The sequence below is a fragment of the Trachypithecus francoisi genome, unplaced genomic scaffold (genome assembly GCF_009764315.1).
Source record: "Trachypithecus francoisi isolate TF-2019V2 unplaced genomic scaffold, Tfra_2.0 Lachesis_group4, whole genome shotgun sequence".
NCBI lineage: Eukaryota > Metazoa > Chordata > Mammalia > Primates > Cercopithecidae > Trachypithecus > Trachypithecus francoisi.
In genome coordinates this window covers 79,099,214-79,116,234 of record NW_022681469.1, presented here as the reverse complement: position 1 = coordinate 79,116,234, position 17,021 = coordinate 79,099,214, and positions in this window count along the sequence as shown.

Below are 17,021 nucleotides of genomic sequence, written 5' to 3'. Positions count from 1 at the left end.
AATGTATTTTGCCAGGATCTGTCCAGGCCACTGTTTCTGAAACAAAAATGTAAAAATGACAGAGAACTCTGCTACTAATGTTAAATATAAAAATGCACACACATCCACACCAGTAAACAAGTGTTTTCAAAACCTAGACTTCAAAACAGTTCACCCGTTCTTGCATTTTGATGTTGTCATGATCAAGCAAAATGAAAAACAGAAGAGACATATTTTGGTTGGTTATTATGCTGCCAAATCAGATTGTTCCTGTTATTGTCTTACATAAATCCCAAGCTCAGAGGGAGAAGTGGGGAGCCAGCAGAAGTATATGGATATGTGTGTGAAGAGAGCAAAAGAACAATTTTAGAATTTTAAACAAGTCCAATAAATTGAAGACCTGATTAACAATCTGACAAATGAATTTCAGGAGAAATAAATGTAACATATACTTTATATTCAGTGTTTTTAAAACTTTTTAATAAGTAGAACCCCTTTCCAAACGAAAACTTATAAATAATCACAACCCATGTACGATGGTGTGTAAGGCTGTTCTCGTGTTGAAATAAAGAGAGACCTGAGGCTAGGTGATTTATAAAGAAAAGAGATGTAATTAGCTCATGATTCTGCAAACTGTACAGGAGGCATGGTGACGGCACCTGCCTGGCTTCTGAGGGGGCCTCAGGGAGCTTTTACTCAAAGCAGAAGGCAAATTGGGAGCAGGCATGTCACATGGTGAAAGCAGGAGCAGAGAGGAAATGGGCCCGGAAAGAACACACTCACTACCACGCAGACAGCGCCAAACCATGAGGGATGTGCCCCCATGAGCCAAACAGCTCCCACCAGGCCCCGCCTCCAACACTGGGGATTACATTTCAACATGAGATTTGGGCAGCAACAGATATCCAAACTATTAATATATCAGCTAGAATATGAGAAATAAATAAGAATATTTCGTAAACATTTCATTAGTTTAAATTTATTGTATTTATGCATATCAATGAATTGGAAAAGTAAGACTGTTTTGATATTTCTGTGATTTCTTGCTAGTTGCATAGTATTGAGATTTTCTTGATAACAAAAATAAGCTTTTGGAAATGGTAAAAATATGAGTTTTTAAACAAGTTGCCTTGTAATATCAGGACACTATTCCATTTATAAGTAATGAGAGGGAACTTCATTTGTTCTGAGAGCCACATTCTAGGTTAGTCTGAGATGAGTTGGCATGTTGTTGGTCTCTACTGTAATACTGTAATAACATTCAGGACATGGCAGGCTAGAATGTGCCGTTTTTTTTTTTTTTTTTTTTTTTTTTTTTGGAGACGGAGTCTCGCTCTGTCACCCAGGTTGGAGTGCAGTGGCACCATCTCGGCTCACTGCAACCACCACCTTCCAGGTTCAAGTGATTCTCTCACCTCAGCCTCCCAAATAGCTGGGATTATAGGTGTTTGCCACCACGCCCGGCTGATTTTTGTATTTTTAGTAGAGATGGGGTTTCGCCATGTTGGCCAGGCTGGTCTCAAACTCCTGCCTCAGGTGATCGGCCTGCCTCAGCCTCCCAAAGTGCTGGGATTACAGGCGTGAGCCACCGCGCCCGGCCGAATGTGCCTGTTTTTAAAAATAGCATTTTGTGGCCCGGCGCAGTGGCCCATGCCTGTAATCCCGGCACTTTGGGAGACTGAGGTGGGCAGATCACCTGAGGTCGGGAGTTCAAGACCAGCCTGATCAACATGGAGAAACCCCGTCTCTACTAAAAATGCAAAATTAGCCATGTGTGGTGGTGCATGCCTGTAATCCCAGCTACTTGGGAGGCTGAGGCAGGAGAATTGCTTGAACCTGGGAGGCAGAGGTTGTGGTGAGCCAAGATCACACCATTGTACTCCAGCCTGGGTGGGCAACAAGAGCGAAACTCCATCTCAAAATAAACAAACAAACAAATAAATAAATAAAATAGCATTTTGTAATAGATAAAAATTAGCAAAATTCCAATCAAATGTTTGACTCATGAGTCTCCTCAAGGACACAATAGGGTGGGGCAGGGTGAGAACATCATTCTGGCTGGTTCTCTCTGAGCTGCAGTCTCCTCCACTACACAGGAAGGATTTTAACAACCTATCTGCTAGCCTTCCCTGCACACCACCCCCCATACTGCCCTGCTGTAGACATAAATTATGTATTCCTTTTGCAGTGTTCTTTATTTCAGTTAATGGTATCACAATCTTAGGAGCTGGAAACCCCTTCAACTTTTCCCTTTCCTCACCCCTAACATTTAATAGCTCACCAAGGTCTACTCATACCATCTCCAAACTATCTATGGAATCTGATCTCTCTTCTCCCCTTTGTCCCTGCTGCAACTGCCTCCTGACTGCTACCTGCGGACTTCAGCCTCATCTTTCCCCTGCCTGCCAGAGCTTCTGTTCTGAGACACATGTTCGATTGGGTCATTCCCTTGTTTTAAAGCTGGTAACGCTGTCTTGGACCTGCTCATTAAAGCTAAACCCCTCAGCAACTACAAAAGGCCCTCCATAGCCTAACCCCAGCAACCTCCAAACTCCTCTCCTGCTGACTCCTTCAACCCAGGCAACCCTGAACTGATCACACTGCATGCACCTTATCCTTTGCATCTGTCTTCTCTGTGCCTGAAGAACTCCTACTCATCCTCCAGGACCCAACTCAAACACTACCCCTTTTTCAAAACATTTCTTGATTTTCCCAGGTAAAGCAAGTTGCAGCTCTTGAACTTCCTTTGTATTACATATCCTTGTAGCATCTGCTCCAGTGTTTTGACTGCAATCATCCTCTTGTATGTCTCTCTTTTCTCCCAAATACTATGAACTTTTAGAGCACAGATATTGTATCTCATCCACCTTTTTAATCCCAAGCATGTATCATGTACTTGATATATGCCTGAAACATGGTACACTTTCAGTGAATATTTTTGAACTCTTTGTTACAGCATTTCATGTGGAGTTTGTTCTTGATTCTTACAGTGATACATAAACAGAAACCACAATGGCATCCTATAGGCTCCCTGTTGCAAAGAGCACACAGTTAATTGTCAGTTTCTTTTCTCCTTACTCTAGTTTCTCCATTACACTGGGCACTTAAATCCTTTATCTTCCTTTGAGTTCACTAACATATTTCAGAATTGAATTTTGAAACATCTCTTCTTTATGGTGTTCTTTCCAAAATTTACTTATCCTGTCCCCTCTCAGGTTATATGAAACTTTTCTGGTGTTTAGAACCTCAAACAGAACTAATTTCTCTTCCTAATTTCAGGTCAGATTTTGGGGAATGTGTTCAGTTATCATGCTCCAAGATACAGACTCCCTTTCATTGCTTTTTTCCTACTACATTTTCCTTCCCCAAAGAGGTCATATTCAAGTGATTTGCAAACCTTAGGTCCTCTGACCCCATAGCCCTTGAACCCAGAAGATGCTAAAGTAAAGCTGGAATTTTAATTACTTTTGTGCATTAATGCTACATGCTACATTCAATAAAAATCATGAGTAAATTTTTACTGAATCGTGGGATAGATTCAATCAAAATCTATCCCATGATATTATTACTTCTTTACAAACTCAGTTGTTTATTATTCCTGACCATTTGGATATTTTACAGATTTTGTCATCATTTATTTGCTCCATGATTTTACTTGAAGAGAATTTAATAACACTTGCTAGGATGATTGTTCTTCCTCATCCATTCAACCATTCCCACCCCTTTTCAAGGCATAACATTTCCTATTTCCAATCCTCCTCGGGTTTGTAAAAAAATTGCTTGGCAATGGTTCACTAAGAATTGCAATTTAATCCTTTGGAATAACAGGCTTTTCATCTGTGCTCCCTGCAATGATCCGACGACAATCAGTTCCTTAGAAAAGAACAATGCAACTCAAAAGAAAAGAAAGTGCTGGCAACATGGTAAAAAAACATGAGGCCTGTTATAAAATTTGTAAATATAAATTAACCTTGGGAGTAAATGGCATCAAAATATGAATTATTGCTCCCTTTCAAAAGAAGAATTAGGACATTTTTGGCAGCAAATGCAAATGAACCTGAGTGTCTGTGCTTTTGATCCTGACTGTGTAAACACAGGCTCATAACTAGGTAGTTTAGTGTTTATATTGGTGGAGTCTCTAAAGTTATGCTTACGGACCCAGGAACAATGCAACATTCAAGAAAGAGCAAACACAACCTTAATTCTTACCTCCCATGGCCCTTGACCTAAGGAGTGTTTATCTAAGTTGTTCTGCATCTTGAATTTTATGGAGTTGGTTATTATTAAAAATATACAGATACAGTCCTATATATCTAAAATGCTACACACACATTTATTTAAATGGGATTAGTCTGTTATAAAATATCCCCCTTTTAAGACAATTATAGGCCATCAACAATCTGCATAGTAATTTATCACCTCGTTTTCAGTCATTATCACTGTTAGTCAACTATGTGTTCCACAGCCTAAACATCACTGAGAATTCACTGGGATTAGTTAGGTGTTTTAAGAGTCATTATCATCACCATTATTACTACAAATCACACCATTTATTTAGCACCAACAATCTGCTGAAGAAAGCAAGTTGGCAAAATTTACAGTGGATAATAGGTGCCACCTACAAAAGGAACATGGGAGTGCGCTCCAGCAAGAATGAGTGAGGGAAGATGACTTAGTACCATCTTTAGGAAAATGTGTGGGGGTTATATATTTTCATATCTAGAATGCAGTCTCCTGGAAAGACAAATATTTTGTAAAAATCCGTATGTTTCTCCAATGGCCTGATCAACAGAGAACTCAGAGAAGTGACCAGAAGATACATTTAAAATGACAGAATTTAGAAAAACTGCCCATGTCTATGGTACAAAATGAATTTTTTTCTGCAAAGCCCATTGAGACTATTACTCTCTCAAGTCAGTCTGAGCCTAAAGTTGGCGTGTGAGTCCCCTTCTCTACCAGGATAGGCTATTTATGTAACACCCAGAGGAGTGAGCCATCTAGTCAACCAAAGCAGGGTACAGAGAGGTTGGCAGTCTGAGCTCAGCCAACAGATTACCACATAATAAAAAAGGATGCATTTCCCTCTGATCATTATGAGAAATTTAAGGCTCTACTATGCCTTATTTGGAATCTACCAGAAACCAACTTGAATACTCCTTTTTCTTTCTATAAAATGTAAACATTAAAAGTCAAGTGACTTTAATGTGATTATAAACTTCAACTTGGAAACTAAGTTTTAAGGACAAAGCAGAGACAGTTTTTATTTTTTATTTTTTTGGGCTTTCATAGAATTGGCCAAAACTTTGAACAAAGCTTAAAGGTGAAAGGAGCCATCTGGTGAAAATGTCTGTGTTCCTGCTTTATATTTTTTATTTAAGGACTGTGAAAATTTGGAGTAAAGCAATAATTCATATCAGTAAAAGTTTAATTTATTTTATATTTATTGAAAAGGAATTAAGTTCAAAATCATCTTAAATTTGGTGGCTAGTGACATCTGAATAATTAATGAAATTAGTTTTCATGAAAATCACATATTTTCTTTATATGAGATGTGATATGATTTTTGACATTTTAAAAGAGTTATAGAATAATAACCTATTATTATTGGGGTCAGATTTGTACACATGATAAATATTTGACCTTTTATATATCTTTAGGACTTCTGGTTACAACAATACTTAATAAAGGTTAAGGGCACTTCATATTTTAACAAGCCCAGATTTTCTATAATGTGATTTTACCCCAATTAGCATCTGTACACATAAATAGAACTGAGCAAAAAAGAAAAACATTTCCACCTGAGTATTTCAGTTTGGTGTTCTGGGTCTGAGACAAGCACATATTACAGAAAATGATTGCAAGAGAAAATAAAAAGCAGTGGCTGAGAGGATATAGAGTCCAGGAATTCTTAAGTATCTGGGAAGATTTTAAAAGTAAATACAAAAAAGAAATTTTGGTGGGCTTTTCCAGAAAAGTAAGCCAATACATTTTATTACATATTTATGGCTTTGGAAAATGTTTGTTTTCTACAAACCTACACCAGCTAGAAAAATAATTGGCAACCCTACAATGACTGATGCTGTTCGTGACGTTGCTACTGGCAGAAAGATTTTCTCAGAAGACTTAAAAAAAATAAAGTATAAATATTATGGTTTTTTATTGTCTTTATGAAAAACTATTTTTTGGCCCTTGGACCTGAGAGATAATTTACATAGCTGATTATAAAAGCTCTCACAGAATGACTGCACACCTGCATTGGGTGAAATCGAAAGAAAAACTCCCTTGTTCAGTAACACACCATATGCAAATTGGGGGAATAAAAGGAGCACAACAGCTGGCATGAAAAGAATATTTTACAGATTCTTAGGGAGCACTGGTCTAGAGGCATTCAGAAGTGCCATCACGCTGGCAAAAGTGCACTATGCAACTAGGGTAACCTTCAGTATGAAAAAAAAAAAACAGCTTTTAAAGAAACAGATAAATGTTATTATGATCAAGGTCCAAAACTCACTGGCATTGATAACCGAGCATTGAGCAAAATGGAAAGAGCCATTAACAAATTCATTAAGAACCTCTTTACATTCCCACCATCAACTGAAAACATATGTTTAATCTGTACTCTCTTTAATTTATTTCAATTATTATTGGTAGAAAAAAGGTAACCTGCTTGAATATCATAAAGATATGTCAATGACATACTTCTTATATTTCCAGGTCAGGTTGTGCATACCTTCAGTCAACATTTATATAAAATGACAGCAACTTTTGAAGGCCTAGTTCTTCCTTGAGTAAAGAAGTGATTATTCATCACAAAGGGACAACCAACAGGATCTTAAGAGGCAATGTTGCCTATAGAAAGAGCTCTGGACCATTCATAAGTTAAACTCACTCATCTATTAAATGGGGCTAATAATACCTGTCCTGCGCATTTGCACTTACTGTGAACATCAAACGAAATCGTAACAGGTGAAAGCATTTTGTGATGTGTAAGATGACAAATAAATGTAAAGGACTGTGATTCATAAGTGAATTCAATAATAGCTATTCTTAGTTTATAGATATGAGAAAAGTCTCAAATCCCCAAAGAGTTTAATGCAATTATAATTATTTGATCCTTATATTTATTTTCATTAATAATTATATGCATCTCTTATTCAGCAAGAAAGCTGAATTTCCTTTTCAGGCCACCCTCTGCCAGTATTTAAGCTTGCTTTTTATGTGTTTGTGAAACTCACTGAACTCAGCCAAGATTTTAACAGGGAAGTCCCAGTGTTGATCAAAATGGCCTATTTTGGCACTTATGTCCTAAATCTAATCACCAATGACAAGATAAAACAAAACAAACAAAACCAATGTCCCATTCCATGCAATCCCAGAACACTAAGCTGCTCTCATTCTTGGTCTACTGACCAAAAGACTACCATTTTAGGTAAGAAATTACACAGATCATTGCTCTTCTATGTAAACTTTATAATAACACAGTCATAATACACTAGGAAGCATCATCAAAAATATTCAAGGTTCAATTGTGCTTACAGAGTACATTTTGCTATTGTAGCTTTTATTTCTTTCTTTCTGTTAGCCATGCAAGTAAGCTTTGAGGTTAGAGGTGGATAAGCCCTGGAATAGAACTTCTTTGCCTCAAGTTTTACATGCTTATCATTTGGTAACTAATTTTTCTTTATGTATGTAGCTGAGTGCGTATGTGTGTGTGCATGTGTGTGTGTGTGTGTTGTCTTTTCCTTTTGAGGGAAGAGGCCAAAGAATTGGTGGGCCTTTTTACGATAAATCTGGATAATATTAACGACCATGTAGAATGCTTTCTCCCCCTTTCTGTGGCCACTAGTCTTCAAGTCCTGGGAGTCCCTGACCCCCACTCTGTGTTGCCTTTAGGTAAACAGGTTTTCTTACTTTGCAAGCTTAAGGCAAAAGGCCTGGCTGGGCCACTTTAGAGACAATTTTTTCATTTGTAAAATAAGCCCTCTTGAGTTAAGCCTTTCAAGGCCCCCTTCAGCTCTGAAACACTCATGGCTTGTTAAGCAACATCTCCAAAGATGACCCAATGTATTCAGGTAATAAACTTGCTCACAAATTTTGAGACCTACTTCCAGAATCTATCATAAAAAGTTTTCCTATCTTCTTTATTGACTTGAGTTTTCATTTCTGTTTCTACAATTGACAACCATATAACAACAACAAAAAGCCACAACCGAAATAAAATTTTTGCAAAAGGACATTCAAGTCAATCTTTTTTTTTTTTTTTGAGATGGAGTCTCGCTCTGTCGCCCAGGCTGGAGTGCAGTCGCCCGGCTAGTTTTTTGTATTTTTTTAGTAGAGACGGGGTTTCACCGTGTTAGCCAGGATGGTCTCGATCTCCTGACCTCGTGATCCGCCCGTCTCGGGCGGGGATTACAGGATTACAGTGCTGGGATTACAGGCTTGAGCCACCGCGCCCGGCCTCAAGTCAATCTTATTGGAGCTAATTGTCTACTCCGTGGGAATGAATATGGAGTATTTTACTGTGAACAGTTACACTTCGAATGACAAATATTTGCTGAGATGATCACTGGAATACCTTTTGGTGTCAGAGCAGCAATGCTAATTATTAGCTGGCCACTTAAGCTGGCTAGTATCTACTCTAAACTGTTACTAACTGGCCTAGAATGAACTTCAATTTCCCTATCTGTAAAGTGGGAATTGGGCCACTGATATAGCTCTTGAAAAGTGCTTGTAATCATTTTAAGTCTCAGAGGGTAAATGACCACCTGTGAACATCTGAGACTTTGGGGGATGCATTTACTTTTGGGGCCATTAGAGAAACCACTTAGTACTGCAGCAATGATTTACTACTCTTGCTCCAAGGGCCCCAAAGAGTTAATGCACTTCCCATAAAGCTCCTGCCTTCTCTGTAAATCAACCAATTTATCAGATGGTGCTTTTGACAAATCAATCTGCTTGACACAGGTGGGCATTTTACTTCCAACATCTATTATAGAGAGAGTACATTGACTCTTCCTGGCTCAAAGGAATCAGGGCCCAAACCCCAAAAGGCATCTACACAGCACTCTGCATCACAGAGTAGTTTGAAATTATTTATGAAACAGAGTTGTTAACTGCTGGGGCCTTTCACTGCCATTATTGTAGTCTCCAATCTTTAGGAGAACAATGCCAAATGGTGGTGGCATTTACTTGATAGAGTTGTGATTTTAACATTTCATTATTAATGATAGCTATAGGATGTGAGCATCTATCCACCACCTGTTCTTACCTCCTTCCATCTGGACGCAGACAAACGGGGATATTAAAGAAGGTGAATCCTTCTTATGTTCTGGATCTGTTCTTCTTGTCTCCTTAAGTAGCATTTTGATCAAATATTACTATTCTCTCCTGAGTCATCAATTTTTTTTTGCTACATTTTTCTTCCAAGCCATGTGAGAAACTCCAATCTTAAATAAATCATGTCCTACCTGGATTTTACGGCCCTCTTTGCTCTCTCCATCTCTTTCTTTTCTTTCCTTACTATGTCTGGGAAAGAGAAGTTCATACTTACTGTCTTGGCTCCATCAGTCATTCACTCCATGGCCCCTGTAGCCTTCTCTGAATGTGGTTCTATCTGTTTTGTTTTATTTTGAGACGGAGTCTTGCTCTATTGCCCAGGCTGTAGTGCAGTGGTGCGATCTCGGCTTACTGCAGGTTGTGCCTCCTGGGTTCAAGAGATTCTCCAGATAGCCTCCCCAGTAGCTGGAGTTACAGGCAGCACCCACCACACCTGGCTAATTTTTTGTATTCTTAGTAGAGACAGCGTTTCACCATTTTGACCAGACTGGTCTCAAACTCCTGACCTCAAGTGATCTGCCCACCTTGGCCTCCCAAAGTGCTGGGATTAAAGGCAAAAGCCACCGTGCCCAGCCTGAATATGGTCACTATTGATGACAGCCTAGGTCTTCTACATTTTCAAGAACCTACAAAATGTTTGCGATCTAAAGAAAAATTGACTGACTCAAATACAGAAAAAATAGAACATTTTAATTTGTAATAATTTCAAAGGGAAAAAGGTTAATGTCCTAAATTTTTATGACATAAATTTAATATGGAATTAGGTGCATTTTAATGTTTGCTGTAATATGTGGTTGGATCTTCAGAAACCAGCATGTTTGGGATCTAGAAGAGTTTTAAATGACCCTGATAAAAGATCTAATTGCCAAATCCACTGGGCCACTTTTAATCCTTATTGAAAAATGAAGCAGCATTGGATAATGTTGACCATGCCCTCCTTTTTTCTCCCTTGGTTTCTGTCATATCATCATCTCCTAGTTTTTTAAACCAACCTCTTTGAATACTCCTGCTCAGTCTCCTCTGGAATTTTCTTCTATACCCAGAATTCCATCTTGGTTGTCTTTTCTTGTTATATGTTTTCCTTGACAATCTCATCCACATCCAGGTTCCATGCCCATTTATATTCTGAGCTCCATCACCATCTGCACTGGCAGTTCAACTTCAACTGTCCCTGAAAGTCTGTTCCTCCTTTCATAGATCCTGAGTAAATGGCACACTATTAATTCAATGGCTCAATCCAGAAATCTGGGAGTCATTTTACATTCTTTTTTTTCTCTCTCCTCTTAAGGTCAATCAATCACCAATTCCTGTCAATTTGATTCCTGCAATCTCTTACATCTGTCCACTTCTCTTCATCTCTTAACAGCACAACTCTGGGTCAAGCATGGTGGCTCACATCTCTAATTCTAGCACTCTGGAAGGTCAAGGCAGGAGGACTGCTTGAGCTCAGGAGTTCAAGACCAGTCTGAGCAAAACAGCAAGACATCATCTCTCCAAAAAAATTTAAAAATTAGCCAAGTGCAGTGGCATGCACCTGTAGTCTCAGCTACTTAGATGGCTGATGCAGGAGGACTGCTTAAGTCCAGGAGGTCAAGGCTACAGAGAGCTTTAATCACGCCAATGCCCTCTAGCATGGGTGGCAGAGAGAGATCCTGTGTCAAAAACAAAAAAATTCACAACTCTGATTTTGTCATTCCCATGCTTAATCTCTTCAGTGGCTCTCAATGGCCCTGGAACAAAGTCCAAAATCTGACCCTGACCCTCTCCATGAGCTGGCTGCTGCCTCCTCTCCAGCCTCATTTCCACCCATTCTTCCACTAGAGAGTACTTCTTTGAATCTCCAGATCATTTCCACGGCATACCACCACCTGCCACCATTACATTGTCTTTGCACTATGGGCCTCATCTTCTGCAATTCCCCATCACACTTTTAATTACTTGCTTAAGGTCCATTTTCCCCAGTAAAAAGAGTGCTTAATATTTGTTGGGTACTTTCTATGTGCCAGGAAGTTTTACATACATTATCTCATTTTAATCACAACAGTAACTATGAGGTAGGTTCTATTATTACTCCAATTTTAAAGATAAGGAAACTGAAGCATTGAGAAATTGAAGGCCACACAGCTAGTACAGAGTAAATTAAAACCGAAACCCAGGCAGTCTACATCCAGGGCCCATATCCTATCCACAGTTAATATTGCTTCAGTGGCCAGGCGCCATGGCTCATGCCTGTAATCCCAGCACTTTGGGAGGCCGAGGTGGGCAGATCACCTGAGGCTGGGAGTTCAAGACCAGCCTGACCAACATGGAGAAACCTTGTCTCTACTAAAAATACAAAATTAGCCTGGCGTGGTGGCGCATGCCTGTAATCCCAGCTACTTGGGAGGGTGAGGCAGGATAATCGTTTGAACTGGGGAGGCAGAGGTTGTGGTGAGCCAAGATGGCACCATTGCACTCCAGCCTGTGTAAAAAGAGCAAAACTCTGTCTCAAAAAAAAAAAATATATATATATATGTGTGTGTGTGTGTGTGTGTGTGTGTGTGTGTGTATGTGTATACATATATATAGCTTCAGTGAAACAGTAAGGTCTACAAGGGGAGGGGCTGAATCTTGTGTCTCCAGAGCCTAATACAAGATTGGCACAGAATGGGGGCCAACATGAAATTGCTGAAATAATAAATACAATTCAATCCTTAGATTGGCATATAGGGTCCTCCACAATCTTACCCTGACCTACCTCTCCAGGCTCATATCCCAATACACCTGTCCCTCCTTCCCCATGCCCTATCTTCTAGCCATATATGCAGTTCCAAGAATAGGCCATAGTGGAGGGCGGAGCAAGATGGCCGAATAGGAACAGCTCCAGTCTCCAACTCCCAGCGCGAGCGACACAGAAGACCGGTGATTTCTGCATTTTCAGCTGAGGTACTGGGGTCATCTCACTAGGGAGTGCCGGACAATCGGTGCTGGTCAGCTGCTGCAGCCTGACCAGCGTGAGCTGAAGCAGGGCGAGGCATCGCCTCACCTGGAAGCGCAAGGGGGAAGGAAATCCGTTTTCCTAGCCAGGGGAACTGAGACACACAACACCTGGAAAATCGGGTAACTCCCACCCCAATACTGCGCTTTAAGGAAACAGGCACACCAGGAGAATATATCCCACATCTGGCCGGGAGGGTCCCACGCCCACGGAGCCTCCCTCACTGCTAACACAGCAGTTGGCGGCGATCTATCCTCAAGGCAGCAGCGAGGCTGGGGGAGGGGCGCCCGCCATTGCTGAGGCTTAAGTAGGTAAACAAAGCCGCTGGGAAGCTCAAACTGGGTGGAGCTCACAGCAGCTCAAGGAAGCCTGCCTGTCTCTGTAGACTCTACCTCTGCGGACAGCGCACAGCGCAGGCCATAGGGGAAGCAGCGGGGGCCGGTGCAGACGTGAACGACTCTGTCTGACAGCTTTGGGGAGAGCCGTGGATCTCCTAACGCGGAGGTTGAGATCTGAGAACGGACAGACTGCCTGCTCAGGTGGGTCCCTGACCCCTGAGTAGCCTAGCTGGGAGACATCCCCCACTAGGGGCAGTCTGACACCCCACACCTCACAGGGTGGAGTCACCCCTGAGAGGAAACTTCCAAAGGAAGAATCAGACAGGTACACTCGCTGTTCAGCAATATTCTATCTTCGCAACCTCTGCTGCTGATACCCAGGCAAACAGGTCTGGAGTGGACCTCAAGCAATCTCCAACAGACCAACAGACAGTCCTTCAGACTGTCAGACGGAAAACTATCAAACAGGAAGGACACCTATACCAAAACCCCATCAGTACGTCACCATCATCAAAGTCAGAGACAGATAAAACCACAAAGATGGGGAAGAAGCAGGGCAGAAAAGCTGGAAATTCAAAAAATAAGAGCGCATCTCCCCCTGCAAAGGAGCGCAGCCCATCGCCAGCAACGGATCAAAGCTGGTCAGAGAATGACTTTGACGAGATGAGAGAAGAAGGCTTCAGTCCATCAAACCTCTCAGAGCTAAAGGAGGAATTACGTACCCAGCGCAAAGAAACTAAAAATCTTGAAAAAAGAGTGGAAGAATTGACAGCTAGACTAATTAATGCAGAGAAGATCATAAACAAATGACAGAGATGAAAACCATGACACGAGAAATACGTGACAAATGCACAAGCTTCAGTAACCGACTCGATCAACTGGAAGAAAGAGTATCAGCGATTGAGGATCAAATGAATGAAATGAAGCGAGAAGAGAAACCAAAAGAAAAAGAAAAAAGAAATGAACAAAGCCTGCAAGAAGTATGGGATTATGTAAAAAGACCAAATCTACGTCTGATTGGGGTGCCTGAAAGTGAGGGGGAAAATGGAACCAAGTTGGAAAACACTCTTCAGGATATCATCCAGGAGAACTTCCCCAACCTAGTAGGGCAGGCCAACATTCAAATTCAGGAAATACAGAGAACGCCACAAAGATACTCCTCCAGAAGAGCAACTCCAAGACACATAATTGCCAGATTCACCAAAGTTGAAATGAAGGAAAAAATCTTAAGGGCAGCCAGAGAGAAAGGTCGGGTTACCCACAAAGGGAAGCCCATCAGAATAACAGCAGATCTCTCGGCAGAAACTCTACAAGCCAGAAGAGAGTGGGGCCAATATTCAACGTTCTTAAAGAAAAGAATTTTCAACCCAGAATTTCATATCCAGCCAAACTAAGTTTCATCAGTGAAGGAGAAATAAAATCCTTTACAGATAAGCAAATGCTTAGAGATTTTGTCACCACCAGGCCTGCCTTACAAGAGACCCTGAAGGAAGCCCTAAACATGGAAAGGAACAACGGTACCAGCCATTGCAAAAACATGCCAAAATGTAAAGACCATCGAGGCTAGGAAGAAACTGCATCAACTAACGAGCAAAATAACCATTAATATCATAATGACAGGATCAAGTTCACACATAACAATATTAACCTTAAATGTCAATGGACTAAATGCTCCAATTAAAGACACAGACTGGCAAACTGGATAAGAGTCAAGACCCATCAGTCTGCTGTATTCAGGAGACCCATCTCACATGCAGAGACATACATAGGCTCAAAATAAAGGGATGGAGGAAGATCTACCAAGCAAATGGAGAACAAAAAAAAGCAGGGGTTGCAATCCTAGTCTCTGATAAAACAGACTTTAAACCATCAAAGATCAAAAGAGACAAAGAAGGCCATTACATAATGGTAAAGGGATCAATTCAACAGGAAGAGCTAACTCTCCTAAATATATATGCACCCAATACAGGAGCACCCAGATTCATAAAGCAAGTCCTTAGAGACCTACAAAGAGACTTAGACTCCCATACAATAATAATGGGAGACTTCAACACTCCACTGTCAACATTAGACAGATCAACGAGACAGAAAGTTAACAAGGATATCCAGGAATTGAACTCATCTCTGCACCAAGTGGACCTAATAGACATCTATAGAACTCTCCCCCCAAATCAACAGAATATACATTCTTCTCAGCACCACATCGCACTTATTCCAAATTGACCACATAATTGGAAGTAAAGCACTCCTCAGCAAATGTAAAGAACAGAAATTATAACAAACTGTCTCTCAGACCACAGTGCAATCAAACTAGAACTCAGGACTAAGAAACTCAATCAAAACTGCTCAACTACATGGAAACTGAACAACCTGCTCCTGAATGACTACTGGGTACATAACGAAATGAAAGCAGAAATAAAGATGTTCTTTGAAACCAATGAGAACAAAGATACAACATACCAGAATCTCTGGGACACATTTAAAGCAGTGTGTAGAGGGAAATTTATAGCACTAAATGCCCACAAGAGAAAGCAGGAAAGATCTAAAATGGACACTCTAACATCACAATTAAAAGAACTAGAGAGGCAAGAGCAAACACATTCAAAAGCTAGCAGAAGGCAAGAAATAACTAAGATCAGAGCAGAACTGAAGGAGATAGAGACACAAAAAACCCTCCAAAAAATCAATGAATCCAGGAGTTGGTTTTTTGAAAAGATCAACAAAATTGACAGACCGCTAGCAAGACTAATAAAGAAGAAAAGAGAGGAATCAAATAGATGCAATAAAAAATGATAAAGGGATATCACCACCGACCCCACAGAAATACAAACTACCATCAGAGAATACTATAAATGCCTCTACGCAAATCAACTAGAAAATCTAGAAGAAATGGATAATTTCCTGGACACTTACACTCTCCCAAGACTAAACCAGGAAGAAGTTGAATCCCTGAATAGACCAATAGCAGGCTCTGAAATTGAGGCAACAATAATAGCCTACCCACGAAAAAAGTCCAGGACCAGATGGATTCACAGCTGAATTCTACCAGAGGTACAAGGAGGAGCTGGTACCATTCCTTCTGAAACTATTCCAATCAATAGAAAAAGAGGAATCCTCCCTAACTCATTTTATGAGGCCACATCATCCTGATACCAAAGCCTGGCAGAGACACAACAAAAAAAGAGAATTTTAGACCAATATCCCTGATGAACATCGATGCAAAAATCCTCAATAAAATACTGGCAAACCGATTCAGCAGCACATCAAAAAGCTTATCCACCATGATCAAGTGGGCTTCATCCCTGGGATGCAAGGCTGGTTCAACATTCGCAAATCAATAAACGTAATCCAGCATATAAACAGAACCAAAGACAAGAACCACATGATTATCTCAATAGATGCAGAAAAGGCTTTTGACAAAATTCAACAGCCCTTCATGCTAAAAACGCTCAATAAATTCGGTATTGATGGAACGTACCTCAAAATAATAAGAGCTATTATGACAAACCCACAGCTAATATCATACTGAATGGGCAAAAACTGGAAAAATTCCCTTTGAAAACTGGCACAAGACAGGGATGCCCTCTCTCACCACTCCTATTCAACATAGTGTTGGAAGTTCTGGCTAGGGCAATCAGGCAAGAGAAAGAAATCAAGGGTATCCAGTTAGGAAAAGAAGAAGTCAAATTGTCCCTGTTTGCAGATGACATGATTGTATATTTAGAAACCCCATCGTCTCAGCCCAAAATCTCCTTAAGCTGATAAGCAACTTCAGCAAAGTCTCAGGATACAAAATTAATGTGCAAAAATCACAAGCATTCTTATACACCAGTAACAGACAAGCAGAGAGCCAAATCAGGAATGAACTTCCATTCACAATTGCTTCAAAGAGAATAAAATACCTAGGAATCCAGCTTACAAGGGATGTAAAGGACCTCTTCAAGGAGAACTACAAACCACTGCTCAGTGAAATCAAAGAGGACACAAACAAATGGAAGACATACCATGCTCATGGATAGGAAGAATCAATATCGTGAAAATGGCCATACTGCCCAAGGTTATTTATAGATTCAATGCCATCCCCATCAAGCTACCAATGACTTTCTTCACAGAATTGGAAAAAACTGCTTTAAAGTTCATATGGAACCAAAAAAGAGCCCGCATTGCCAAGACAATCCTAAGTCAAAAGGACAAAGCTGGAGGCGTCACGCTACCTGACTTCAAACTATACTACAAGGCTACAGTAACCAAAACAGCATGGTACTGGTACCACAACAGAGATATAGACCAATGGAACAGAACAGAGTCCTCAGAAATAATACCACACATCTACAGCCATCTGATCTTTGACAAACCTGAGAGAAACAAGAAATGGGGAAAGGATTCCCTAT